This window comes from Leptonotus elevatus, chromosome 6 (assembly GCF_054856555.1).
Source record: "Leptonotus elevatus isolate MCC_2025b chromosome 6, RoL_Lele_1.0, whole genome shotgun sequence".
NCBI classification, from domain to species: domain Eukaryota; kingdom Metazoa; phylum Chordata; class Actinopteri; order Syngnathiformes; family Syngnathidae; genus Leptonotus; species Leptonotus elevatus.
This window is the reverse complement of record NC_141244.1, coordinates 26,513,417-26,540,424: the sequence shown is the minus strand read 5'-3', so window position 1 is coordinate 26,540,424 and position 27,008 is coordinate 26,513,417. Positions and strand designations below refer to the sequence as shown.

The window sequence follows — 27,008 nt, the reverse complement described above, 5'->3', positions numbered from 1 at the left end:
TGGATAATCTGATTGCCAATGTAATACAGTAATGACATCATTACAAACACAAAGGCATCACAACATGGATGCTACTTGGGGTTAGCATCAAGCTAGCGGACCGAAACGCTAAGCTATGTGATTGTTTTAAGTGTAATTCAATTCATTTGGTGTTTAGTTTTTGAGTAAATTGCATTAAAGACCTCGAAGGCTCCTTTTTTCGAAGCTTGTGTGTTTGTGACGAAGTGAGCTGGCGGTCGGGTCGCATATTTTGTGACAGCAGTCCTGGAACTTTTCTGACAGAACTCGTATGCACAAACGACATCAAATGTGACGTGTGCGGTTTATCTTGACCGTTTTTGAGTGTGTGGAAATGTTTGGAATCCTTCTAATTGGACATGCACTAGTAGGGAAGGGAGAGCAATTAGCGTCGAGACCGAGACATGTGACGTCCCCCCCCCCCCCCCCCCCCCCCCGCCCGCCCCCTCCTCAGCCCCCCTCCTGCCCGCTTTGTCGTCAGCCTCAGGTGGCATGCCAACACTTTCACAATGCAGGTGCGCTGAATTATTGATGTGCCCACGTGAAACTTTGATGGCTGACTTGCGGGCACGTTGGACCTGCAGGCAGGCAGCAACGCCTTCGCCCGTCAGACGACACACACACACACACACACACGCACACACACACACACACACACACACACACACACACACACACACACACACACACACACACCACACACACACACACACGCACACGCACACGCACACGCACACCCCTCCATTCTTGTTTGCCAAACTTGAGAGATTTGTTGGAAGTTTTTTGCAATTGTTGCACATCACACTGAGAATGTGTTGTACTTTAACCGGCAGTTGGCGCCCGCTCGCCCTCCTCAGTCGGCATGTGTTATTCCAATGCGCCGCGGCTGCTGGTTCCCTGCCTGATTGCGTTAGATACCGTATTGGGCAGAGTTTGATTGATTAAGAGAGAGAGAGAGAGAGAGAAGGAGAGAGAGAGAGAGAGAGAGAGAGAGAGAGAGAGAGAGAGAAGAGAGAGGAGAGAGAGAGAGAGAGAGAGAGAGAGAGAGAGAGAGAGAGAGGGAGAGAGAAGGAGAGAGACAGAGAGGGAGAAAGGGAAAGCGAGAGAAAGCAAGAGAGAGAGAGAGAGAGAGAGAGAGAGAAAGGGAGAGAGTGGAAGAGAGAGAAGGAGAGAGACAGAGAGGGAGAAAGGGAAAGCGAGAGAGAGCAAAAGAGAGAGAGAGAGAGAGAGAGAGAAAGGGAGAGAGTGGAAGAGAGAGAAGGAGAGAGACAGAGAGGGAGAAAGGGAAAGCGAGAGAGAGCAAAAGAGAGAGAGAGAGAGAGAGAGAAAGGGAGAGAGTGGAAGAGAGAGAAGGAGAGAGACAGAGAGGGAGAAAGGGAAAGCGAGAGAAAGCAAGAGAGAGAGAGAGAGAGAGAGAGAAGGGAGAGAGTGGAAGAGAGAGAAGGAGAGAGACAGAGAGGGAGAAAGGGAAAGCGAGAGAGAGCAAAAGAGAGAGAGAGAGAGAGAGAGAGAGAAAGGGAGAGAGTGAAGAGAGAGAAGGAGAGAGACAGAGAGGGAGAAAGGGAAAGCGAGAGAGAGCAAAAGAGAGAGAGAGAGAGAGAGAGAGAGAGAGAGAAAGGGAGAGAGTGGAAGAGAGAGAAAGGGAGAGAGTGGAAGAGAGAGAAGGAGAGAGACAGAGCGGGAGAAAGGGAAAGCGAGAGAGAGCAAAAGAGAGAGAGAGGGAGAGAGAGAGAGTTCAGAAGATTCTGACATTGAGTAAGTCCTTCTCGACAGTAGTTGCAGCAAAACATCATCTACGTCAAAAATTGTTTTAATTGATTTTTGGTCATTGTGTTCAATGAAATTTTAAATATGAAAAGGTACCCAAAGAGTGGATACTCGTACTGATATCAGTTTAAAAAAAAAGAAAAGAAGAAAGTATCAAACAGTTATTTGGCTCCTTTTTTATGATTTTTACACATTAATATAGACGGCACAAATGGGAAATGATGCGACTTAAGCTTTGCCATCTCCTCCGGTCGCATTTTCCAATCATTATCCAGTTGGCCTAGCGTAGCCGCAAACGCTAATATGACCTTCAAGCCCATTTGTAGCTCCGCTTTGAAAGGGAGGCCTACTAGCATGCCTCTAGCATGCTAACAAATAGCTCCAGGCTTCTCGCTCACACAATCTTGTTGAGAAATGCAAAACTTGAAAACTCCAATTTTAAGTGCGCCGAGCAGCTTTTGCGATACCGCCTCAAGTCATCTGTGTATGTTCCTACAAGTACTCACACATTACGAGAAATAAACATCCAACTAATCGCACATTTAAGCATTCACTTCAATTTGGAAGGGAATCTTCTTTCATTTACAAGCACCCGCAGTCCCACTGGTGTGTGATCCTTTACTGTGGAAATGAGTGTTCATAGCCTCCAGATTTGAGACTCATGTTCCCTCCCGCCCCTCAGCTCAAAAGCCCGCGCGGGCCCAAAAAAGAGAAAGCGTCGGGGTTCGGGTTCGGGTATAATTGATTTTTAATCTTTTATTTATTCAATAGAAGTGGCCTTTGTTATATATGTAATCACTATCTATTAATATAAAACAATAAACAAAAACAATCAAAAATTTTTTTTTTTTTATATAAAAAAATATTTCTAATTCCTAATGAGTAGGGTTAGGGTTAGGGTTAGGGTTAGGGTTAGGGTTAGGGTTAGGGTTAGGGTTAGGGTTAGGGTTAGGGTTAGGGTTAGGGTTAGGGTTAGGGTTAGGGTTAGGGTTAGGGTTAGGGTTAGGGTTAGGGTTAGGGTTAGGGTTAGGGTTAGGGTTAGGGTTAGGGTTAGGGTTAGGGTTAGGGTTAGGGTTAGGGTTAGGGTTAGGGTTAGGGTTAGGGTTAGGGTTAGGGTTAGGGTTAGGGTTAGGGTTAGGGTTAGGGTTAGGGTTAGGGTTAGGGTTAGGGTTAGGGTTAGGGTTAGGGTTAGGGTTAGGGTTAGGGTTAGGGTTAGGGTTAGGGTTAGGGTTAGGGTTAGGGTTAGGGTTAGGGTTAGGGTTAGGGTTAGGGTTAGGGTTAGGGTTAGGGTTAGGGTTAGGGTTAGGGTTAGGGTTAGGGTTAGGGTTAGGGTTAGGGTTAGGGTTAGGGTTAGGGTTAGGGTTAGGGTTAGGGTTAGGGTTAGGGTTAGGGTTAGGGTTAGGGTTAGGGTTAGGGTTAGGGTTAGGGTTAGGGTTAGGGTTAGGGTTAGGGTTAGGGTTCGGGTTCGGGTTCGGGTTCGGGTTCGGGTTCGGGTTCGGGTTCGGGTTCGGGTTCGGGTTCGGGTTAGGGTTAGGGTTAGGGTTAGGGTTAGGGTTAGGGTTAGGGTTAGGGTTAGGGTTAGGGTTAGGGTTAGGGTTAGGGTTCGGGTTCGGGTTCGGGTTCGGGTTCGGGTTCGGGTTCGGGTTCGGGTTCGGGTTCGGGTTCGGGTTCGGGTTCGGGTTCGGGTTCGGGTTCGGGTTCGGGTTCGGGTTAGGGTTAGGGTTAGGGTTAGGGTTAGGGTTAGGGTTAGGGTTAGGGTTAGGGTTAGGGTTCGGGTTAGGGTTCGGGTTCGGGTTCGGGTTCGGGTTCGGGTTCGGGTTCGGGTTCGGGTTCGGGTTAGGGTTAGGGTTCGGGTTCGGGTTCGGGTTCGGGTTCGGGTTCGGGTTCGGGTTCGGGTTCGGGTTCGGGTTCGGGTTAGGGTTAGGGTTAGGGTTAGGGTTAGGGTTAGGGTTAGGGTTAGGGTTAGGGTTAGGGTTAGGGTTAGGGTTAGGGTTAGGGTTAGGGTTAGGGTTAGGGTTAGGGTTAGGGTTAGGGTTAGGGTTAGGGTTAGGGTTAGGGTTAGGGTTAGGGTTAGGGTTAGGGTTAGGGTTAGGGTTAGGGTTCGGGTTCGGGTTCGGGTTCGGGTTCGGGTTCGGGTTCGGGTTCGGGTTCGGGTTCGGGTTCGGGTTCGGGTTCGGGTTCGGGTTCGGGTTAGGGTTAGGGTTAGGGTTAGGGTTAGGGTTAGGGTTAGGGTTAGGGTTAGGGTTAGGGTTAGGGTTAGGGTTAGGGTTAGGGTTAGGGTTAGGGTTAGGGTTAGGGTTAGGGTTAGGGTTAGGGTTAGGGTTCGGGTTCGGGTTCGGGTTCGGGTTCGGGTTCGGGTTCGGGTTCGGGTTCGGGTTCGGGTTCGGGTTCGGGTTCGGGTTAGGGTTAGGGTTAGGGTTAGGGTTTGAACTCGACTTGGTCCTGATGGAGCTCAAAATGGCTCCGAGCAACGGCAGTCGTTCTCCAGGCGGGTTCGTGAGAGATGCAGCGTGGCCGCTTACTGACTGGCCACCTGGCACGCAGGGCAGGTGCCCGGTGAGCCAGCCTCTTTTGAATGATTATTTTCCTACATTTTACCCTAATATTTACAGGGACCAGTCTGTTAATCTAGTCTGAATATAGATAGAAAATCAGCCAAAGTCAAAATGCCAGGATGTTTTTTTTTTTTGTGTACAAGTCAAGCTCTGTCGAGTGGCAACGCAAGATGGCCGCCGGCATAGCAACTGACAACATTATCATCATTGTTCTTGCATAAGGCTACACCCATTTTTATTCAAAGTTTCAAGAAATGCGAAAATAAAACTGAATGGAAACGCTAGAAATTCACAATTTACGCTTAGAGGGGGCGGATTTGTCGAAAAAAGGAAACACAAGGCCAAATACACGTCGCACGTTTTGACGGGATATTACGTCACACGTACGTTTGTAGTCCCAAAGCAATGTCAGACGATAAAGTAAGGTATGTTTGCAGGGATGACGAAACAGAAATCTTTTTGGAATTAATTAAAGAAGCGAATATTCGTGCTATTTTAGATGGAAAAGAGCAAAGAAATGCTACGGTTGGTCAAGAATTACAAAAGAAAACTCATACGACGTCATCGCACGGCGCAGTCGCTTCCTGGTCTTCTTCTTCTTTTAAATTACTGGTGGATCACATCTCTTAATGGTGTATAGCGCCACCTACAGCGGCGGAGTCCCCTCTCAATATTCTCAAAAGAAGAACAGATGGAAAGGAAGTTCATTCGCTTGAAAAAAATCGAAACAATTGGATCAAGCATTGTCGTCCAAAGGAGAAGTCAATTTTGCTTTTCTCCCCCAACTCATTCGGAACGCTGCAGCTCGGGTTCTGACCACAACAAAGAGATCAGAACATATTACTCCAGTTCGAAAGGCGACTCCCAGTCGACCGTAGAAGAGATTTTAAAATTCTGCTACTGGTCTTGAAAATCACTGAATGGTTTAAGGATAAGCAGTTCAGCTAATGGATGGTTTGGGTCCTGAATATATTAAGGAAATGCTCATTGAATTCAAACCCAGGAGGGCTGTGAGGTCTGCAGACACGGGTCCATTTTTTTACCATTTTTTCTGCTTGACGCTCAAGGAAGGCAGACGCGTTTTGCTTTGCTAGTTATTTTTGCTCCTTTTTTGGAAATGACCAGCATCAGTTTCTAAAAGAAGCACTCAAGCGGTAGGCCCGGCTCATTTCCAAACGATGCTAGCACGAGAGCCTGAAGGCTTCATCTGGCACGGCCGAGGTTCAGGCGTTCCATTTATTGCCATCTCCTCAATTCATTAGCCAGTCCCTCAAAGAGCTTGCTAACGAGGTCTGAATTTCCACCGCATCTATTAGTGAATCAACCCACCTGTTGACAGGTAAACCACGGCCAGCGTTGGGTCTCCCTTCCAAGCGATTTACCTCACGTCGCATCTTCTTTTCAACTGGCACGCCACACATTCCCACCACCGAATGCAAAAGTCATCGTTCAAGGGATTGCTAATTGTTGTTAATTCACGTCAAGGGAAAAATATCATTTGAGAGTGTTTTGAGTTACAAGCGTGGTCACGGATTTAATTAAACTTGTATCTCAAGGTACACTGCCATCCATTACAACCACCTGCTGCTGGCTGTTGCCAGATAACTCAATTGCAACGTACGACACGTCACACATTTGTCACCATTTTGCAACCGAAAGCCCAACATATAACAAACGGCGAACACACGCAGACAAGGCATCTGCATGTCTCCTCAAGTTGCCCTCGCTCCCTGCCCCAACCGCCACCACCCCCCCCCCCCCAACCCCAACACACACACGCTCACACAAAATGGATGCGCGTTCCGCACGCCGCCACCCAAAGGTGCCTGCAGGCCTATTTAAGATGCAGACTTCCATGTCCCAGTAAATGATATTAAAAGTCATATCATGAATAAATCAGCAGGCTGCCTCCTGATGTCTCCTCCATGACACATTCACACATTCACATACAGGATGCGGGAGGAAGAGGAGGAGGGGAGGAAGATGCCATCATGCCCATCACCAAGCTCTCGGATTAGCTGCTGACAGCACATTATGGAGTCAACACAGACCAAACTTCAACCTTATGCCGCTTGTAAAAACGAAAAAGAAGTTGTGACTACATTATTATTGTGATTTTTATTCTCCACACTTTTTTTTCCCTGAAACAACTACTATTTCACGCCTCGCGGGGTATATATATCGTCCGATTCCACATTACTTACGGTCATCGCAAAACTTGTCCCCATTCATTTTCTTTTTTTTTTTTCTTTTTCTTTTTTCTTCTTTTCTTTTTTTCTTCTTTTTTCTTTAAGAGCTCAGTATTGTTCTTTCGGAAATGTCATCATCATTGCTCTTTTATTATTATTATTTTTTTTATTATTATTTTTTTATTTATTTATATATATATATATATATATATATTTTTTTTTTTTTTTTGTGTGTGTGTGTGTGGGTGAGTATGTGTATGTGCGTGCGTGCGTGCGTGCGTGCGTGTATTTGTTAGCTCACCAGAAAACCTATTAGAAAAAATCTCATACCGTTCACCTAAACCGAACACCAGGAGACCCGAGGGGACCGAAGAAAACCAAGGAAGGTGAAATCCAGCACCGACCAGACACCCCCCACCAGAACTCCTCCCCAGCCCAAGAAACATCCAGACCCCAACAAATCCAAAAAACATAAAATTAGGGAGGCCTCAAGAGACCGAAGGAGAGACCGAGAAAAGGAAGGAAGGACGGACGAAGCCGCGTGAGATCCGCAGACACCAGCCAGCCTCCACCGATTCAATAACCTGAGGAGGAAACCATTCATTTTCAATGGGGCTGACATTCAACTTTTTCTGAGTACCGCTTGCCACGCCCACTTCCATACATGCAACTGATCATCATCGCCAGGTGTCTGATACTGCTCGGTGGCGCGACTTCTTCAATAGAAATGAATGGAAATGCCGTTAGCCGGTTCTAGCAGCTCACAAAAGCGCTCGAGGCTATGCTGGTTGCCGTGCCAACCCCCGGCAATTGGCGAGCCAGCCGGGACGCCTCGTGTTCGTACCAGCATCGATGCGAACGCTGCGAATAGAAATGATAATAATGTCAGCGTCGTAGCGACGTCTTAATCAACTAATGCAAATGTACTCAACTCTACCAATTAAAAATGCATTCTTAGCATTAACGATGTCATGATAGCTTGCAGAGTTTCTGAATATTGCTGCATGAGCCGTTACGCCATTTTTGGTTCTCACCATCGCTGCTAATGTCGGCAACAGCTGTGGCGTCAATCTCACATGGATGTGTTAAGCGTCGTATATTTATTTGGTCAATTATTTTCATGCTGGTGAAGTTTTTGCAGCGGTCTACCTATTAGTGTTTATGATTAAATGATGAGGAAAAAGGTGGGAGGATGGAACAGGAGGCAGACAGAGAAAGGGGGCGGCTGGAAAGCACGATTTAATTTGGTTATGATCTAATTTGCTTTGATTAAAAATGTATGCAAATCCCCTTCGGCATTAGGGATCAGTGAGGAGAGGCGACACCTCGCTCGCCCGCTCCCTCTCGCTTACTTTCTCTACTTTTTGCTTCTCCTCGAATGGTCCACTCAAAGTGTCACGCGCGAGCTGTTTGCAGGCGTTTTTTGTCTTGTTATTGCGTCTCTCGCCGTTACGGCGCCTGACCTCGAGTCCTTCGCAGGACTCCGGCGGGCCATCCCAGACGTCCGTCCCCCCGTCAGGCCCGCACTCTGAAGGTCGTCACACATACCCTGGTTTTTTTTTCTCCTTTTTTTCCTTCGGCTTCTCAAGCACCTAAAGCTGTGCCAGTACGTGCTCTTGGGCAAGTGCAACCTTCAGCCAGGAACTCACTCCGGTGTGTTGTAAATATGTGTGTGTGTGTGTGTGTGTGTGTGTGTGTGTGTGTGTGTGTGTGTGTGCGTGTGCGTGTGTGTGTGTGTGTGTGTGTGTTTGCCATTATATCTGGATAAGGAGCAGGTCGACTCGCTAACCGCATCGATTTGCATGCCGACCGGCGCAATTCTTGTCACTCTCCATTTTCCGCCTCCCGACGCTGTCCGAGTTTAGCGTAATGATTTGGGGGTCCACACCTCCGCCTCTCAATTGCTCTCTCACCGGCTACATCGGGTTTTTTTGCTCTCTCGGGTATCAGCAAAAGTTTCCCGGCAAGCTCAAACAACAAGAATTAGAAGTTGTTCAACCAAGCCATATCCTTTCATCCAACAAATGTCCACAAGCTAACAATTAATCAATTAATTGACAACTAGATCAATTGTTAAATGAACAACTATTTGAATCATGTTTAACTGAAAGTTGTCCAAACTCATTTGCTCCTAAAAACTTATATAAATACATTCTATGCTCCCAAAGACAAGACAGAAAGCTTTGATGCAGCCTCTGAAATGAAGAGAATGGTTGAAGCAATGGTAGTTATTACAAAAAACGGCCAGCAGGTGGCAGCCGAGTATAAGAGATCAACCGGGGCCATGTTGCAACAAGCTCCTTTACCCCCCAGTTTTGTGAATAATGATAAAACTTAGCTATATTCTAAAGTTAATTGCTGCAAAACGGAGACAGATAGAAACATACTTTCCCGATGAAAAAAGAGACTCTAATCTTTCTTTTGGTCGGTTCCGTGTTTTGATAGCAAAATAACACAATGCTGGCCTTGCAAAATCGGTCAAAATCAAGTAAAACAGCCGGGAGTGAAGGGGGTTACATCAGTGAAAATGGCTGCGAGTGAATGAGTTCATATTCTCAACAGTAAATTGATTTTGATTTCTGCCGTCCTCCATGAAAGCATCCTGATTATCTTTGTGTTTGATCAAAATAAGACATTTGCAAACATCTGCTTTTACTTTGGAAAACAATGATCAACACAATTGCTGACAATTTTCCTACAGTCAATTTGTTTTTGAATTAAAAAAAAATAGATTGAACAATTAATTGATTGACCCTGGGAACTTTTCTGTACCTTTTCTTTTTGTTTGACAAAAAAAAAGTGAAAGTTTAAGATGTCAGTTTTTTTTAATTTTGGGAAAAAACAGAGCTATTTACTTAAAAAACAACTACTACATTTTGAAAAGTCAGAACATGTGTTCAATAAGCATGAATGCTTTAAGGCATTACAACAAAGACAAGATTGCCATTATTATTTCAAAAACATTTTGACGCCATAACTAGAGTATCGGCTTCAAATATCGGTTATCGGCCTCCTTGACTACTAATACTCGGCATCGGTATCGGCCCTGAAAAAAATATAGCGTTCTATCTCTACTAAAAATAGACTCAAACCTATTTTTGAGTGTCCGTCGACTAAATCAGGACTAAAACTATCACAAAATAGAAATGATAAATATAGAATATCCTTGTATGACTTTGAGTGAACATTGACAGACTAGTGGGACGGTTGGCGTGTGATTGACAGCTCAACCAATGAGAGAGCAGTAATCCAACCATGTGACATCCACCTTGGCTAATCACGATCCCTCGCTGGAATCCCAGAGAGGCAATTATTCCATCACAAGCACAAGGAGCAGAAAAGAACAGGAAGTGTTTGACGCGGCTCTCATTAGGACGCACAGGTGTACTCGAGTACAGCACGGCGGTGGCGGCGTGTTCATTTGCATGTGGGCGGGTCATTCGTGCGTCCGTCGAGCTATTTTGTCACTCGGGTCATTCATCCTGTTAGTCAGCCGTTCGGGCCTCATGTGCGCTTCTCTTACGTAAGCGCGGCGACAGATGCTGAATCATCAGCTGTCGGCCGGAATGCCCTCGCTACCCACAGGGCTCACACACACACACACACACACACACACACACACACACACACACACACACACACACACACACACACACACACACACACACACACACACACACACACACACACACACACACACACACACACACACACCCTCCATACACACACACACACACACACACACGGACTCCATGCACACATGCATGCACACTGAGCATGTCATGCACTATTTCCCATCCTGAGAGCGAGATTTCGAGACAAAAGGAAGCGGGCGAGGCGGCGGCGGCGGCGGCGGCGGCGGCGGCGGCGGCGGCGGCCCGGCAGAAAGACGACCGTGGTTGAAGGAAAAGACGAAGTGAGAAGAAAGGCGAGCGAGATCTTCCCGCAGCTGCCTGTCAGGGTTTGATGTGCTTTAAAAGCGTTTTCATGTTACGCAACTTTGAAGACGACGCGTTTGATGTTTAGCGCCCCCCCCCCCCAATCACCCCCCCCTCCACTTCTTCTCATGGCTAGTTTGTTAGCTACTGGCTAAATCTCGCTACCATCTTGATGCAACTTCTCTGATTAGCCTTCTTTTGTCGCCGTCTTTTTTAAATATTCAAGAACGACGTGTTCTTCTCTGCAGAAATGGCAAAAGTATTTCGCATGCTGTATTTTGGTCTCGAACACACACACAAGGGTTTTTCACATCTTGAAAGATGAAAGCGCGAAATTGCAAATGTGGAGAAAAATTTTTGGATTAGCAAATATTAAATGTATTCACAGGAACGTAAAGTAAAGTTACAAATTCTTTGTACTTGATTACTGTCTCGCACCGAAAAAAAAATCATGAGTGAAATATGGAGAGAACTATTTTCTTTTGTCTTATCTCACAGGTTTTTTTTTTTTCTCACCGCCGCCTCCAATCTCCCCCCCCGCGTCCCCTCAGCATGGGTGATTCATTTGTCTCCCGTACGATATATAGCAACAACGCCAAGCTCGCCGGCGTCCATATTGCCGCAATGCTTATTTGTTGAGCAGCGGGGATTTCATATAAATGCGTTTCCCGCGCACTCTCCTTCCAGCATCATGCCCTTTGTCGTCCCCCCCCCCGCCCCCCTCACATATTTATCCTCTTTCCTCCGCTACCTCCCCAATACCCACCCACCTTCCTCTCTCCTCTCCATCCCTCTCTCTTTTGCTCTCTCATCAGACGGATGTAAGAATAGAACAGGGGAAGCCCTCTCACCTCTCCCTGCACGGCGACTAATTAGCATATTCATGAGCCAGGCCCATAAATTATACATGAGATCCGGAGGGGGGAAACAGAAGAATGAGACGCCGAAACACACACACACACACACACACACACATTCTCTCACACAAGCTGCCATATGCGCACGCACGCACACACGCACACCCACACACACACATCTTTCGGTTCCTCTTTCAATCACACATCACAGACGGAGGCATGCAGACAGGTAATTGGTGAGAAAGAGTGTGTGGCGGTACGAGGAGATGCCGTACGCAACATTGAGAGAGGGAGAAAGGATGCGCACACAAAAAAAATCAAAAAGGCAGTAACACACAAATACACTTTTGCGGCTCCAATGCAATGAGGGTCAAGGCTAAAAGGAAATGTAGGAGAAAGCGGCGCCGTTGTTGAGACATCGCATCGCATCGCACATCATTGCAAGAAATGAGCCCGACTTTCATTATGGCGACGTAGTGCGGCAAATCTACAGAAAAGGGGCTACAATAGGCCTACATTTGTACAATAGACACTCATGGGACGATCCTTGGACTGGACATATTTCCAGTGGGGGCTGTCACTCGGGTTTGAGTCAGCGTGTCAATTCATACCAGCTGCAGTGCGGTGCGGATTACGCGCGGCGGCGGAAAGGAAGTATATTTATAAAATAAAAAAATTTAAAAATTAAAAAAAGAAAAAAAAAAAAAAAAAAAAGGAAAGGAAGTCAGGCGTCAAGGTAGATCCGCTATATTTCAAAACGAAACCGTTTGCGAACGCAAGAAAGTGCGTAAAAGACGGAGGCTGTCCAAAGTTGGCAAAAGAAGCTAAAGTGTAACGTGCGCTAAGTTGCATAACTGCATTTCTACAGTTGAGAAACAATAGTCAGGTTTCCATCCAATAGTTTTGAATTTTTTTAAGCTAATTTACTGAAAATGCGCAAAACGGACATGCCACTCATTTTCATCTGTTCTTCTTTTGCGAATATTGAGAAGGGACTCCGCCGCGGTAGGTGGTGGCAAACGCCATCGAGAGCCAGGAAGCGACTGCGTCGCGCGATGACGTCGTATACGTTTTCCTTTGTAATTCCTGATCAACCGTAGCGCTTCTTTGCTGTTTTCCATCTAAAATTGCAATCATATCCGCTTCTTTCATTCATTCCAAAAAGATTTAGGTTTCGTCCTACCGCCAAACATCCCTTACTTGATCGTCGACCATGCTTTGTGACTACAAACGTACGTGTGAGGTAATATCCTGTCAAAAAGTGCGTATCCGGTCAGAGTTTATTTTACTGTTTTTGATACGGTTGAAAATCCACTCCCTCCAAGTGTAAAAACATTTTTGCAAATTTTGGGCGAATTTCTAGCGTTTCCATTCAGTTTTATTTTCGCATTTCTTGAAAATTTTAATAAAAAAGGGTGGATGGAAACCCCACTGTTGTTAGCTAATTTCCTATAATTAGAATCAGAATCCCGAAATCCCTTCAAATGTGGTCAAGATGCGGCACAACTGCCGGTTCACTTTCAATCGTCTTTTTGACAAAACGGTAACAAAATAAACACAATCACACATTGACGCACAACCCGCCGTTTGCCTCAACATGCTATTGGTCCAGCCAGTTGACAGCCGACGTCCCTCTACAAGGCAGGCTCCGCCTTTTCAAGTCACACGCATTCAGTCACAGATCAGTGTAGAATGTGAGGATGGTTAACCCAAACCTTACACAAATGAACACCTTTTATTTTTATTTTTTTATTACCAACACCTAGTCTAACCCGCATCTGCGCCGTTCACCTTCTACAATGCGTGTGCGGGTATGTGTGCTCTCATCCAGTGTGGGTGGCAGGAACTAATATCAGATTACGGATGTAAATTGGCAGAGTGTCTCGCTCTCTCTCATTATCGCTAATAAGACTAAGGCCTCGCTGCCCGCGCTCACTCTCTCTCTCACACGCATATTTGGACGCAGATAGTGAAAAAGAGGAGGGGAAAGGCCGCTTCATCCTTTTTTGAGGGTGACCCCGCGCATACGCACCGATCTCTCACGTGTTACGCAGCCCAAAGCAAGCGAACGAACAACGGAAAAGCTTTCCCCCCCCTCGCCATCGTTCTGTTTCCTTTTCTCACTCGTGCATACAAAAGGAGACGTTCACATGCGGCAAGAGTGAAGTTGTGCAAGTGCGTCACAGTCAAGGACGCCGCATATAACTCGGTGTTTTGTTGCAAGGAAGCAACGCGCAACACAACTTGCACTTGGCCTCGCCGCTCGTTTACACACGCCAAGCGTTGTTATCGAGTGGCTCGTCTCCATTGTTACGTTCACCCACAACGACCACGTGAGCGGAAAGGAAGGCTGAATCACAATGACTTGTTATAGGATGCATTAGCACACCAAACATCAGCTCCGCACAATAAGAATATAATCAACATTGCAATGAATGCAACAAGATAAAAATGGCACCGTACATCCGTATTATTAATTATTAGCGTAATGTCTCGGTATTAAAGGTTTCAGTACGTATTTTAATAATCGAATAAAAAGTCATCACACTTTTCAATATAGAAATTAAATAAATATAATTTTGTCAACAATTCCAATCATTCCAAATTCCAAAATATCAAAATAACTGTTAAAATTTCACTTATTTCTGATTTAATTTCAAACAAAAGCAAAAGGGACCAAAGCATCTTTTTTCTACAATGTATTATTACGTTATCTGAAAATATAAATAAATCGTTTCCTGAAGTCAACACAGTTTTAAATGGATCTCGGATGGTCGATTTTTCAAAAAGGTAGATGCTGCCATTCGTCAAAACACAGAAATTTCAGCAGCAATAATCAATCCATCCAATATATATATATATATATATATCCAATATATATATATATATATATATATATATTGGATATATATATATATATATATATATATATATATATATATATATATATATATTGGATATATATATATATATATATATATTTTGGATATATATATATATATATATATATAGGATATATATATATATATATATATATATATTTTGGATATATATATATATATATATATATATAGGATATATATATATATATATATATATTGGATATATATATATATATATATATATATATATATATTGGATATATATATATATATATATATATATATATATATATATATATATATTGGATATATATATATATATATATATATATATTGGATATATATATATTGGATATATATATATATATATATATATAGGATATATATATATTGGATATATATATATATATATATATATTGGATATATATATATATATATATATATATATATATATATATATTGGATATATATATATATATATATATATTGGATATATATATATATATATATATATTGGATATATATATATATATATATATATTGGATATATATATATATATATATATATATATATATATATATATATTGGATATATATATATATATATATATATATATATATATATATATTGGATATATATATATATATATATATATATTGGATATATATATATTGGATATATATATATATAGGATATATATATATTGGATATATATATATATATATATATATATATTGGATATATATATATATATATATTGGATATATATATATATATATATATATATTGGATATATATATATATATATATATATATATATATTGGATATATATAAATATATATATATATATATATATATATATATGTTTATTTATATATATATATTTATATATATATTTATATATATATTTATAAAGTAGGGCTGGAACGTTTTTTGAGAACCATTAAAGCCGATTGGTTTAATAGTTTCGGTTCGGACCGCCCGCGCTACGTTCTGTCTTTTTTTTTTGGATCCCACCTCATGAGCACAAACCTAATGTGGCACTCACGAAGAGGAGTGAGGCTCAGTTCACACGTCACTTTTTTCAAGCAGAATATCTCTCTTCCCTTCCGCACAATGTAGGCAAATCATTATTCCACACGTCATGCGCGATCACGGCGTCACATCAAAACTAAAATCACCACATTACAGCGAAGTTGATAGTATCACTAATAACTAAGAAAACTAGACCACTAACTAAAGAATTCATTAAGACAGAACATGCACTTTAAAACACAATTTCAAGCCTTAGCGCAGCAAAGCATGCTGGGAACGCCCAATACACCAATATGGCGGTGACCATGGTTACGATGGTGTCCATGGTTACGGCGCGTCAGATCCTTCTAGCGACGGGACAGCCAATCAAATTGCAGCAGGGCGGGTAAAGCCTTCTCGGGTTTCATGACGACTACTGGCGTTAGTTTCCGAGCATCGCTACAGAGTCTTTAATCCAAAGCAAGCTTTTCGGAACATAAAACGGACCTTCGGAATTAAAACTGGCTGGTGCACGACTGTAGTGTTTTGTTTCAAACCCCGCATATAGCAAGCAGCTAGCCGACGTCAGATTGGGTTATCGAGGCTTGGAAGGAAAATGTTGACTGGACCGCAAATCCCCTCCAAACAAAGATGGAGGTCTGCAATTAAAGCCAATCGTGTCCGTTTCATTTGAAATCCAGTGTGGTGGTGTTAAAGAATGTGAATGAAGAGATGACTAAAAGGTTCCGTAGCTACTTAGAGCATGAGTTGAGCTCTTTTACATCATGTCGAGAAAGTAATAATACACAAGGTAATCATTACTTTATCCATATTAGATATGAATTATGACACATCTTTGTCTTATGCCCGTCAAATGAGACTTATTTAGCAACTGTTGCTTTGTTGTATGAATGGCAACACACATAAGTTGGTTTTACCTTTGACCTTCCAACTGAGCAGTTATTTGTTATGCCTGCCACGAGCATAAATAAAATAATGATAATAATTTCAATGATACCAAAATGACCGAAAACCGTCAGCACGAAACCGAACCGAACCGCGGATTGGTGAAAAGGCAACATGCATCTCGTTGGGGCGTCTGTCTCATTCTGTCCTCTCTTTGGCCACACGGCCTGCGTAATTACACGGCCGCCATTATTCTCCGCTGACATTTCTGTCACGTTAATCACGGCCACTTTGCCGCCGCGCGCGGGTCAAAGTGTGACCACGGAAAGAGGTGAGGAGGCGTTCATGTGCATGCATTAGCTTAATTTCATTCATTCGTCCACCACGCAAAGTGTGAGCTCTGTTGTTTATTGTTGAGTGCACGCAATCCCGTGAAAACGGTATAAAAACATATTGCCATTAGCATATTGGGCAAACTGCATGAAAATATGAACTCAAATATTTGTGCGTTTTCTTTGATTTTCAAAGTGACACTTATTTTCGTATCATCCTCAACTGTCGTTATCACGTGAAAGAGACTGCAGTCGTCCTTTTTCCTGCTTCACTGCATCGTAAAGTTTTTAATCGTATTGTATCGCAAATTATTTGCTGTAGGTACGAGGGTTTCATACTTCTTTTTCCATTCGCTGACTCCCACGTCGCACGACAGGCGAGGCCTGTCATTTAAAGGCACTCACACATTCAACATCACAGATTCTACAGTGCAGCAAAATAATACCTGGCCCCCACGTGCACATAGAAAAGCCACAACAAGGATTCGAACCTTGAAAATCAGAACTACGAGACGCGCTAACCACGAGCCCATCCATATTTTCTGGAAAAAAAGTGTATTAACATCCATCCATCCATTTTCTGTACCGCTTGTCCTCACAAGGGTCGCGGGGTTGCTGGAGCCTATCCCAGCTGGCTTCGGGCAGTAGGCGGGGTACACCCTGAACTGGTTGCCAGCCAATCGCAGGGCACACAGAGACGAACAATCGCACCTATGGACAATTTGGAGTGTCCAATTCACCTGCCATGCATGTTTTTGGAATGTGGGAGGAAACCGGAGTACCCGGAGAAAAGCCACGCAGGCACGGGGAGAACATGCAAACTCCACCCAGGAAGGCCGAAGCCCGGACTTGATCTCACAACCTTTGCACTGGGAGGCGGACGTGCTAACCAGTCAGCCACCGTGCCATGTATTAACATATATTTGCAAATTCAAAAGAAATTGAAAATTCCCGGTGAAAGTGATTGCATGTTTTCACCCTTTCTCTCTCATCATGACACAGTATAGGACACAAAAATGTAAGTAACGTAGGTCGTAACTCAAGGCCTTGGATGCTCTTTGTCATGCCCTTGTGTGTGTGCGCGTGTATGTGCATGTCAACGTGGCGTCTGCTCGCGCCCCACTCCAGCGCAGTCGGTCTGCTGTCTTTTATTTGGACTTTAATGACCTATAAAGGGACTGTTACTTTTTAAATAAACCATAAAACACGGGTCATAAAAGGGGAGTGCACCGCTGGGCACAGGCCAAGTTCGGTGAGGCGAGCGTGTCCTCCACCGTCTCGGCGCACTCGGCCGTGCGCGTGCCTTTGCATAATGCTAGTTTGGCCCGCGTAGCACGCAAGCGGCGGGTCAGCCGTGTGTTGGTGTGTGTGCGTGCGTGCGATTATGAGCCGCACAAGCGGTGACCTTGATTCACACAAAGACGAGATCAAGATCTTAATTGTTAAAAGGTGGTTGGGTTTCATCTTGAGCCAGGACGGAGAATGGGATTTTCCATCCGTAAATTCAATTGCGCAATCTGGATCTGCTTTGGAGGAAAGCTGCTTTCAAACGACCCCTCAAGATTCTGCATGCAAAAAGCGCACAAGATCTCATACATTTACTGAAAAGAAAGTCGTATGAGAATAAAATTGTATGTTTTAGAGGAAAAATGGAGGAAACAGTCCTTTATTTTTAAATAAAAGTTGTACATGTGCAAGTCGTGCTAAAAAAATAAAGTACATTTTAAAATTCTGAATCAGAAAGAACGGGAAGCCTGGCGGTTCGCTAATTAGCATCCTGAGTTTCTGAGATGGGGAAGGAAGGAGGGATGAGGAATGAGGGGAGTGGGGGGGGGCAAGGCCCAATCTGTGCCTCTTTAAAAGCACACAGCAACATAATGATAACGTAGATACCAAATAAAACGAAAGCAATTTTTTTCTGCCAACAGTACGATTATAAAATGTGGTTTTACCAACCATCGAAAACTGCCGTTTGCCACAACGTCTTAAACAGAGATGGCAAATCCGGATCCAGAATGTCAAAACGATCAGAATTTTCCCATTTGAATCAGACTCAGAATGCGTCATAGCATATTGTCGTCAGAGAAGAATGATTGGATGAAAGCCCGGAAGTAGATATGAGAACATTTGGCCGGGTAATACCTCGCTGTGGGTCCAGAAAGTAAAAACCCTGCCACAGTTTGGCTTTAGCCCCCATGCTAGCCAGCTAGCTCTCTAGCAGGTAAACAAGCACCAGGGGAGCTAGCTAGCTAGCATGGGGGCTAAAGCCAAACTGTGGCAGAGTTTTTACTTTCTGGACCTGGATTTGCCACCTCTGGTCTTGAAAAAACTAAACACTAAACATGAAGCAACATGCAGCAGACTCTGGAAGAAGATTACGTCGGACACGTACGTTGAACATTGTTCGACGCTTGCAGCAGCGCCACAAAACGAGGTAAGCCGCCGCGCCTGACAGAATTCAAGAAACAAGCTCTTCACATTTTTATATTTATATTGGGGGGGGGGGGGGCAAGTTTTCCTTTCACTGTTTCTGCCTGTATTAGACGACCACTCTACCATTGAGCTATGCCACCCAAATTCAACTTATTTCAGTCACAAATGGTAAAAAAAACATCCTAATTTTCTCTGAATTTCTCTCAAATGGACGCTGTTTAGAAGTCTATTGTGATTCCACATTGGACAGTACCATTGGCGCCGTTGCGAAAAAGTGCAAAGAACTCCCCCGATCGCAGTCACTGGGCCTTTGCGCAATCCCGCAAACACATAAAGACACAGTGAAGCGAATAATAACCTCCTTGGTGGAGGTAATAAACATCTTTACGGCGCCTTGTATCTCCAAAGACTCTTTTATATTCTCACAAGTGACAGCGGAAGCTTATGAAGACGCGCAGAAGCAGCGGAGGCAGGTTCAACCAAGCGCCCGTGACAGTAATATATGAGCCTTAATAGGTGCACGCTGCTGATATCGGCGGGAGGTGTAATTTCGGTAATACTTGTGACAGGGAGGAGGGCAAAAAAAAAAGGCGTTGAGGAAACAGTAAAGCGGCTGTCTGCAGTCGGAAGAGAGGAATTTGCCGCGCGCATATTTTACGGCTTCGTTAAGAGCAAATGTGTGGGTGCGAGTCGGCGCTCCCTGTCGCCGCCCTCCTCCGCCGCCCCGCCGGAAGATGCGAAAAAGATTGAAAAAAAAGAAAAGGGAAATAATTGCCGTTTTAAGGAAAAGTGTAACGAGGCGAATGCGGTGTCGCTCAAGCGCGGCTTCAAACGCGGCTCTGCGAGGAACACAGAGCAAATCTTAGCACGCCGCGTTTAGGACATCAAACAGGCCGCAATCAAGAACTTTGCAGCGGGGGGGGAGGTTTTTTTTTTGTGGGGGGGGGGGCCTTGGCGGTGGCGGTGGGAAGCTCATTTGCTTTGACGCTTATGCACTTCTTCTCCCATAAGAAGTTTAACATGCACGAGTGCAGGTGAGGATGGACCATGCTTGAGATGCATTATTTATTTGTTTATTTTCAGTTAAACCACAACATTTGCGATGCTCAACCTACTCCTCGATGTCGTCTGACAAGATTGCACTACGTGCGAACATCTTGTGTTAAGGAGGAAAAAAATGTCAGATTTGGGAATTAAAATGTCATCTCGCATGCGGAATTTCCGTTTATTTTTCCTTTCCTGTCATTTTTGTCTGCTGCAAAGTGTAAGTTGGAAGAGATTTGCAACATGCACGTTCAGACGCAAGATGCAATAGCGGGCCAAGATCCTCAACTTCAGCATCCCGCATTAAAACAAAAAAAATAAACCCCTCATTAGGCCTGGGCAATTGTGGCATAAAACAAAATCATGATTAACTCATTTCAACCTCGATTTCGGTTAACGTAAGATTATCACGCTTAACTTAGTTTATGCTGTACATTTTTTGTAGCAAAATTATAGAAAAAAATTGAAAAATTGTAAAAAATTTTGGGGGGGAAACTGAACAAATTAATTGTCTATTCCTCACAGATCGGCTCAGCTCCTTGTAGAGGATAAAGAATGAGTACAGTTATATTGAATATTTTAGAAGCTGGTAGATTAAGCAAAATTTAGATTTTTGTAAATAAAATAAAATTGGCCAGGCTTACAGTAAATAAATGTTTGCTCTTGCCTGCGCATTTCTATCACCACTCAGTATGACTGTTGATTGTGTGTGTGTGTGTATTGTTTAATATATTATTGTAAGGTGACTCAATAAAAATATACTGCAATGAACTACTAAATGTTATTTTGTGTTCAAATAACTGTTGCTTGAGTAAATAATTATATATAATGGTTCCCTGTTATGTGCTAGCATTAGCATTAAGGTAGCAGCCAAAAGGCTAAGCTACAGTACGTGTCTCAAATACACAACGTGTAATTAGTTTAAGCCCGCACGACATTGAGGGTGGCGAATGTATTTGCAAAGCTAGCGATTGTTGATGTTTCGTCAGGGTTTGTTCAAGCTTAAAAACATTTGCTAAACATTTCCCAGCAGTTTTTGTTGTTTTTGAATGTTCAAAATGTATTTAATGTTTTTTCTTGTCACAAGAAAAAAAAAACATCAAAACGGTTGGCGGATGTTAGCGAACGATGGCGACTTTGAACGAAACCGGACGAATCCTGAAGACAAATGAATATTCGCCACTTTTGCAAATACTAGCAAACGTTCGCCCTCTGCGTAGGATACGGGCTTTAGAGTAAACTTCAACTGGCACTGACGTGAAAACCGCTCGAAGGAACTTTTTGGAAGAACTGTTCACTATTTGCTTAAGTGCTGCTTTGCTGTGAAGTTAAATGCTTGTATCTGAAGTTTGTACTCGCAAGTCAAAGCCAAACTTGAAAACTTGAAATTGACCTCCTAAAGATATACGGGAATGGTTTTAAAATGTGAAAAAAATGCATCAAAATGTTCCTTTTTTTTTTATGGACAATGCCTTGGTGAGAAGCTACTTTTTGTCGCAAGCTGCTTTAAATGGGGAAAATGCAGAAAACCCCGAAACCAAGCGTTCTCCCAATGCCGACTGCTATCGAGTTCCCAAAGCGCTGCGAGTGACGCAAGCCCCAAAGTAGTTTTCTCTGATCCCGACGCGCTGCACTCATTCTAATCTCGACGTGTACCTTTTGCATTACAAAGATCACCTCCTCCTTCCACGTGCCATCTCTCCTCTCCTCTCCTCTCCTCGCCTCGCCTCACCTCCTCCTTCCACGCCGCCATATTTCACCTGTGATCTCAGGCCCGCCCCTCGCCACCCGCCTTCCTCCGGCACTCTGTCTTTCCTTTCATCAGCCGCCTTTTCCTGCGCTCCTTTTGTCCTTGATTACCTGGTGGCGAGCTCCTGGCGGCGTCTCCTCTTGCCACAGCCGCTAATGGACAATTTGCATGCAAATGGCGGCGCCTGGAGAGATTAAGAACGGGGCTGGTGGAGGAGAAAGCAAGGCAGGAACGGAGAGGAAAGTACGAGGAAGGCCAAAGGAGGAAGATTTCATTGAAGAGGCTGGAAAGGAAGCTCAAAAAAGGCGGATGAAACGCAAGGACGCGTACGCTCCGCTTTCTGCCTCGGCTTCCTCTGAAGGTCTGCGTGATTGTCTTGGTGAAGATGCTATTATTGACAGTTATCTCCATGTGCGTGCGGGTGTGTGTGTGTGTGTGTGTGTGTGTGTGTGTGTGTGTGTGTGTGTGTGTGTGTGTGTGTGTGTGTGTGTGTGTGTGTGTGTGTGTGTGTGTGCGTAAGCGTCGGCATGGCGAGGCTCAAAGACTGCGAGGGAAAAAAAAAAGTTTGAATGTCAGAGCTTCTGTATTTTGCATGTTTATGTGCGCCTAACTAGCTTAGCTCTGAACTCGGGGAAGATAGGGCACTGCGGCATCTCCATTTCTGAAAAATTAAAGCAGGAGACCAAAAGGTTTTTTGTCTGGAGAGAAAAGCCTGCGCAGGCACCGCCGCCGCCGCCGCCGCCTCCCTCCCTCCATCCCTTCTCCTTCCTCCGACTCCTCCAAATAAATAAGAATTTTTGATTACAGTAATCAGGCCCATTAATAATGCAGACGCTGTGATGATGCAGAGGAGATGAAAGATGGCTCTTCTCAACCTTTCTGTGTTAGGAGCGAGGGGAGATGGCTGCTAGCGTGCATGCACCCCGCAGCACGCGAACGCGCCTCAACATCCAAAAGCAACAACAGTTAGCAACTTTCGGGGCTACGCCATCCAACTCGGTTTGATGCTTAATGCTAGCGTGAAGTTCACAATATGCGATCAGCGCCATCTTGACTTATGAGTGCGCCAACTTACGAGACGTCGCTAGGTTGATTTTTTCCCTCTGTTTCACAAGCCAACATTTGAGGTAAGAGCTAGCTTTGGATACGCCGTCGCTAGGTGGCGGAAAAGGATGCAGCAACATCCACCCAGGTTGTCTCACGATTTGAGATCGGCGCAAGTTTCAGTTATGAGCTCGATCACGGAGTCGATCCAAACAACGCCTCTGTTGTTACTTCGCTGCTGGCCTCTCATGTCGTCATAGCAACCAATGATGGGACCCCAAAACTGAGAGGCGAACTTTCCAGCTAGCTTAGCATGGGACCAAAAGCACCAAAAAAAAAAGCACAATGGGTTCTAACGTTGGCTAGGGTATGACGAGGAATCCTGGTGGCTGAAACTTTTCCATAAAGCGCGAGGTGTTTCAAACATAAAGTATATCGGGTATTGCTAACAACCTCACGATACATACTTCAAGGCAATGCATATCCCGATACTTTACATCATGTTTTTACGTTAGCAACGCTTCCGATTTCCCGCCAGCGCTGCGCCTAATCGAAATGCGTGCACACTGCAGCTTTCAGTGACAAGCTAGAAAAGGAATGTGCAATATTGATACTTATGCCTCCATATCGATGCGCGTATTGTAAAGAGGCCCACAACGGTATATTTCCATATTGATATTTTGAGCACACCCATAATATGTTTATAAAATATATATAAAGCATTTCTTTAAAGGGATACTCATTTTCAGCTTTAAAAAAAAAAGTTAATATTTTGTCTATGATTAATTTGATAACATTCTTTTTTCATGTGCAATTAATATACTTTTTTAAAACACATCACAGGTGCTCAGGAAGCAAGTAGCGGCCAATCAATCACGGCTCACCTGTTTTCTGGGTTTGGTCATGTGACGTTAGCCAACTGAGCCGGGATTGGTTGTTACCGGTTTCCTGAGAATCAATGATGTCATCGGCATTGACAGCAGGTGGCAAAATGTGTTTTTAAAGGTTATCGCATAAATTATAGACAAAATATCAACTTTTTATTGCTGGAAATGGCTCAATGAGTCAAGTACGCCTTTAAAAAAGGACAATAAACAGTGTCAGTAGAAGTCTAACAAAATTCTCTAATAAGAATAAACATAAGATGGATAGATTGATGGACAAACGGATAATTCAAGTTACCGATTTGCTTACATGGCTGATGAAGGCCTACGAGAAAAAAAAAACGGCCCCATTTTTCAAATCTGTCAAAGACCTCAGGCCGCTTGGAGAGTTGTGAATTGGCTTTGCAGCGTTTGATTATTCTCTTTGGCACTTTTCAGAATGCCTTCCTCCCCTACATGGCGCGCACACACATAATTAGAACATATTACATCCCTCACCTTTTTCTCTCTCGCTCTCTGACAAACACACATCCCCACTCTCACTGTGACACACACACACACACACACGCACACACGCACACGCACACACACAGGAGTACATCTCTCCTTCCCTGAGGCTGGCTTGGCAGCGGGCCAGCCGGGAGGAGAGAATGCATAAAGAGCTATTGTGGCTGTTGTCGTTAATCAGGCCTGTATGCTTTCTGACAGCGGCGTGCGAGAAAGGTAGACCGTCTCTGCTGAAGGCTCGCCGAGCGCCTCTCCATTAAGGCCGCACCAGCCAGACAGGCCGACTCCAGCCGCAAGAAGCGTAATGGCACACAATATCGAAAGGGGAGGCGGCAGCGGATTGAGGCGCGTAGCGCCGAGCTGCTAAAAACCGCACGTCCGGGCAAAAAAAAAAAAAAAAAAAAAACAGGGCTTAAAGGCAGAGATGCGTGTCAGTGAATCGGGTCGTGTCTTCTGACATGCATGTAACTGTACACAAGAGTGACATCAACATGTGTCAGCAACTATGTGCGATTGTGTAATATGATGTGCTACCAATATCGTCGCACCACAATGGCGGTTTGCCGTTGATATTTTCCCAATATAAAAGAGGAGATTCCCTTTCCAAAAAAAAAAGCTTTTATGTGAAGATTGACCCAGTGTTTCCTGAGCTGTAAGGGTTGGCGGCCACGCCCCCTTTCGCCAAAAATGGCACAATTCGGCGGGCCGTAGGCTTCAAAATTGTGCTCCGATTGGCCTACACCACTTTCATTCTAATCAAAAACTGATTGGTTAACCCCACCGGGGAACGACATCACACCTTGCAAGTATTTCAAGTTACAAGCCGTTCTTGTTTCATGTTCTTGGATGTGGCCAGACAACCAATCTTTTCAGAATCCTTATCAGAACTGTCCCCCAAAACACAACCTGCACTTGCGCTTTCGACAGACAGGCTGAAGAGAATTTGCCGTCATTTTCTTCTAATGAACCAAGTTTAGACGAGCTTCTTAGCGTGAGATTGTCCATCTTCTCAGTTCAATGTAGCCTCTTTTTTTTTTTTAGGGGGGGTGAGAAGTATCAGCCAGAATTGCAAATCGAGTACATCCATCTTCAAAACTGCTTATCCTCACTGGAGTCAAGGTTGTGCTGGAGCGTATCCCAGCTGACTTTGGTTAAGAAGCAAGGTCAAACCTTGGACTGGTTGTCAACCAATCTCAGGAGAGATTCCAGCAATCACTTAATTTTTAATAACATAATAACAGAACTTCCCATATGGTGTAGTGGGGCTGCCAACCTCCCGTACTGTTCCTGCTTCACGGTGTTGCTTTGACCAATTTGATCAGCTTCTTCAGGACTTGTCTCTCTTTCATAGGCACCAGCAGACTTGGTCTCCTCTTGGGTTGCGGTCGTAATCTATATATGTGAACACGGGTCTTTATTCAGCTCTGGCCGTTTCTCTTGTAGCCGCTTGATGACGAACACAGAATGCATTGCTCAACAATCTGGACTGAATCCGAACTGCATATATTGTCAATGTTGACCAGTGATCACATTTCCAATTCAACTTCTCAAGCATCTTCATACCTCGTTCCAAAATGATATGGGTTTCTCTACAGGTGGATGCCCGGTTCACAAGGTTGTTGAAAACCTCTCCACTGGTCTTTCATCTTCTGTTTTTCTGTCAGCAGCAACCCGTCTAAATCTCTGAAAATGGGAATATCTTCAATGTCCAGTTTCGTTTCCGATTTTTTTATTTTTCTGATCTCTCTTATCCTCCTTTCGTTTCCATGTTGCTATATGAGTCGGACCGTGGTTCTTCTGGTGTTTGTCACAGCTCTCTAAGCTATCCCCTTTTCCACCGTCTGAAGGTCTCTTTCTTTTTCTTTTATACTTTCTTGTACTTCGTGTCAGCAGCAAGTCTCTTCCCCTTGATGTTGCTCACCTTTGTAAACCGCGGTTGCTTCCTCCGCGTATCAGTTTTCGGAGCTCTCCGGGTCTCTTGTAATGTTAAAGGCACAGCTTCCCCAATCTGTCCTTGACTTCTTCTCTGCATTCTACCAGTTTCTGAACCATTTAACTTCCAGATTACGATCTTCTTTGCTTTCAACGTCCGCAGACTTTCTCTTCTAATGCCCAACGACAGTCTGTGCTGGGCCACTACGTCTTCACGCAGTATTACTTTGCAGTTCTTCGGACACTTGCGATCCGTTCTTTTCACGAACACATTTCCTCCACTTTTGCATGCGATTGGTCGCTCATCTGGCTTTTTATAGAGCATATTCACTCGAGCGACGCTGACATTCTTGGCACACTCAAGAATTGTTCCTCCCTCCTAATTCCTTTTGCCATACCGGTTTCCTGCGCGCACCTGGTGAAATGTGTCTTCGGCTCTCCCATCATGTCCATTTAGGTTTGCTCTGACTAAAACCTTTTCACTTTGATCTATTCTGAGGATCAGCTATTTAAAGCTTTCAAAGAACCTGTCTTTTACCTCATAAGACACTCCACTCTGCGGGGCAAAGGCAAAATTATCTTCTATACCTCTCCTGCTATTACCTCATTTCTCATTCTTACTACTTCAATCACCTTTTCCTTCTATTTAGGGCTCAGAACGCCACCTATTGGAAAACCCTGGGGGGGTAATCGAGCTACAACATTTTAGTTGATATTAGCGGCTTTTATTTTCATTCTAAGAGTAAACTTTAACAGGTCAATTTCAGCTGCAACATAAAGAGAGGGCTTGAGGAGTATTTTTTTTAAAGAGTAAAATGTGCACTGTAAAACTTTTGATTTGTTTTGTATTTAGTACATTCCATTAGGGGTGTGTTCAATTATTTTCATGTAGGCCCAGTGTGATTTTTTTTCACCTTCTTCGGTTCCATAGATCTCAACATTTATCATGTTTT

At 43.9% G+C, this 27,008-nt stretch overlaps 1 long non-coding RNA gene across 1 annotated transcript in view; it reads right to left on the bottom strand.

Annotated features, from left to right (window-relative positions):
* Positions 1-27,008, bottom strand: part of LOC147173000 (uncharacterized) — a 78,939-nt gene that overhangs the window by 16,206 nt on the left and 35,725 nt on the right. The window lies entirely within an intron of this gene.